This window comes from Botryllus schlosseri, chromosome 1, assembly GCF_051294905.1.
Source record: "Botryllus schlosseri isolate E-star chromosome 1, Bs_hap1, whole genome shotgun sequence".
Taxonomy (NCBI): domain Eukaryota; kingdom Metazoa; phylum Chordata; class Ascidiacea; order Stolidobranchia; family Styelidae; genus Botryllus; species Botryllus schlosseri.
The window spans coordinates 19,780,177-19,782,834 of NC_137236.1; the positions used below are offsets into that span (position 1 = coordinate 19,780,177).

Below are 2,658 nucleotides of genomic sequence, written 5' to 3' on the forward strand. Positions count from 1 at the left end.
TTACAAATTTACGCCAAGATGAAATACGTGCGGACACGCGTTTCTAACGTGATATGACGCAACGTCTCATTGTCATGTTAAGCGAAATCGAATGAGTATTGATATGTGTAGTTTACGCCAAGAATGCAGCACGCGCGGAAACGCGCTACCTACATAAGACTTCAACCGAGTGCATTTCAACAGGTCTGGCAATAAGGTACACGGGCGTGGTATGGGGAGTGAACAGCCTTATTTCAGTCTGAGAACCTCAAATGTCCAGGGAAGTGCTTTTTTCGCACTATAAAATTCGCTTTATTCTGCTGTCGATCGCTAAACAATATTGAAAAGAAATGTGCACTGACGTGCAACATTAAAATTGTATTTTGATATTCTGAGCTATTTATTTTGTGGCAGACCGAAAATTAAACAGCGTGATGTGCATCCTTTGCTGGGTTTGGATATCGACCATGATTGTCAGAATCACCTGCCATGAAACAACATTATATCAATACCATCAAATGTTATGCTACTTATGTTGACATAGAAATAGAAATGAATAGCTTGATGAGCAGCATTTGCTTGGTTTTTGTGCTGACCATGACGGTCGGAGATGTTCCAGGACTCAGCACCTACATGCCACTGAAACGCGTTTTTCCAGAATTTGATTGTGAGTAAAATACACGATCTGCATCTAAATTATAAGTCAACCATATATTACCATATATCAAACTTTCTTGGTCCAGATATGCCACGTGGAAAATGTAAATTGGCAGAATATTCAAATAATATACCTATTATTGACTAGCCTACTCATTGGAAATTATTTGCATCTTCTATGCTCCAGTTTGATACTGTATGACGTTTGTGTTTTGCACATAGAGCATACTTGCAACGAGAAAATTAATTCATTTTGTATTTCCATAGGAGGATTTTGAGAATAAGAGGACGGACGCTGTACGGAGGAATCGATCTCTGCAATCTTGGATGTTACAATTTGAATTCGTCTAAAAATATATCATTTGTATATATTACATTAGCATATATGTGAACAATGCGATATCAAGTATGTCACCGCGAACATTGTATACGAAAATAAATTTTCAAGTTTATATGGAAAAATGCATTGAATTCGCGATTGCTCTTGAAATTCCCGCAGATGTGATGATGGTTGGTATGTATAACTGTTCATTTGTGCAGCACCGAAGAAAAAACTATGGGTAATATTGCGGTTTTGTTATTGGCATATCCAATTCGATTTCATTTCGAAATGTAAGTGATTGAAATGCACTCGTACACAGGAATCATCTAACTTTCAGTAATGGCAAAAGTATCTGCGACAATAACTTATAGGATGCGGGCAGTAGGAAATGACAGCATTTTCAGCAACCATCAATGATGGTTCATCATATATAATGACGTGGGATACACTTTTACGACTAAACGCCGTGCGAGTTATATATCCATGTATCTAGTTTCGGTCAGTCTATCCTGAATCGCCTGCCATCAGTGACATCGCTCGTCCTTTAGTAAATCTCATCTTAGTCGATGAAATGAATCACGATAGATTTTACCATATAGTAGGGTTACCATGTTTTGGAATCGGGAACGGAGGGCACTCTTTCAAAATTTTCAGACTTACAATACTGTGGAGTGAAATCCGGAAAATGGTAAATTTATCACGAAGGGTTAGGTTCCCGGCTCGACTCCCGAAATACAGTTTTTCTCTTACATTTTCCGTTGGTTGACTAAAAATTGGTCGTCGTACACGTTAGTTCCACGAATTTCCTGTTTAGCGTCATTTATGCCCGTTTACACTCGAATCTTTCCATCACCTTAGCTCTAAAGGCTGTGAAGGAGGACGAATTACCAAAATGGAGGACATTTAGGCGTCCTCAGAGGACATTTTCCAAAAACCTGAAAAGGGAGGACAAATCCTACTAACGGAGGACTAATGGTAACCATACCATATAGTTCCCGCTGCCTCACTGGCACTACATCCATCTACGCTAGTGAGTCTCGAGGTTTTCTATATGAAAGCAGAGCAATAAATATGAATTAAATGTAAGTCGCGTCAAGCGCGAAAAAAATTCAGTCGAGCTCAGTTTCGCAACCCCTTCAGATGCTTTCACGCCCCGAAGGGGGCGCGCCCCCCAGTTTGAGAACCAATGCCTTAGAATTATCATGGTGAAATATACCAAGAAAAAGTTTAATCAAGTCCTTACATTAATTCAGTTTTTAGTACGCATTTTAGCAATAATTCTAACCCTACTCCCGCGGTCGGCCTCCAGGCCAAATTTTAATGCATCAACCAAAAAGTTCATAAAACGCGAACAACGTGACCTGAACCGACACCTGATATATCGCCGTGATCAGGAAACAGCAAACTAACCAACTGAGCTACTCGGAGCGCTCAGGTGAGAGAGATGACGATGATATTGAAACCAGTCTACGCGATTTCTCGAAAGTGAAAGAGAAATTTGTTTTTCGTTTTCACGTGACGTGATACATAATCCTTCCCATGGTGAATGACCGCGTGGTTGTCTTACATATCAATTTCGGCATTCCAACAAGACATTACTGAGCTTGAAATCTTTACGCAGCCGAGCGCACCGCGACTGGGAAGTTTTTTATGTAGACGTGTTTCTGTTGTTAAGTGATTAGTTGGTCCAACTATTTTGC

General features: G+C 40.0%; 1 long non-coding RNA gene across 1 annotated transcript; it reads left to right on the top strand.

The window, feature by feature from the left end:
* The first annotated feature begins 212 nt into the window (after window positions 1–212).
* On the top strand, window positions 213–1,005 carry LOC145438211 (uncharacterized). The gene is made up of 2 exons (XR_013914880.1): window positions 213–646; window positions 904–1,005. It is a non-coding gene; the product is annotated as an uncharacterized LOC145438211 (long non-coding RNA).
* The last annotated feature ends 1,653 nt before the right edge of the window (window positions 1,006–2,658 follow it).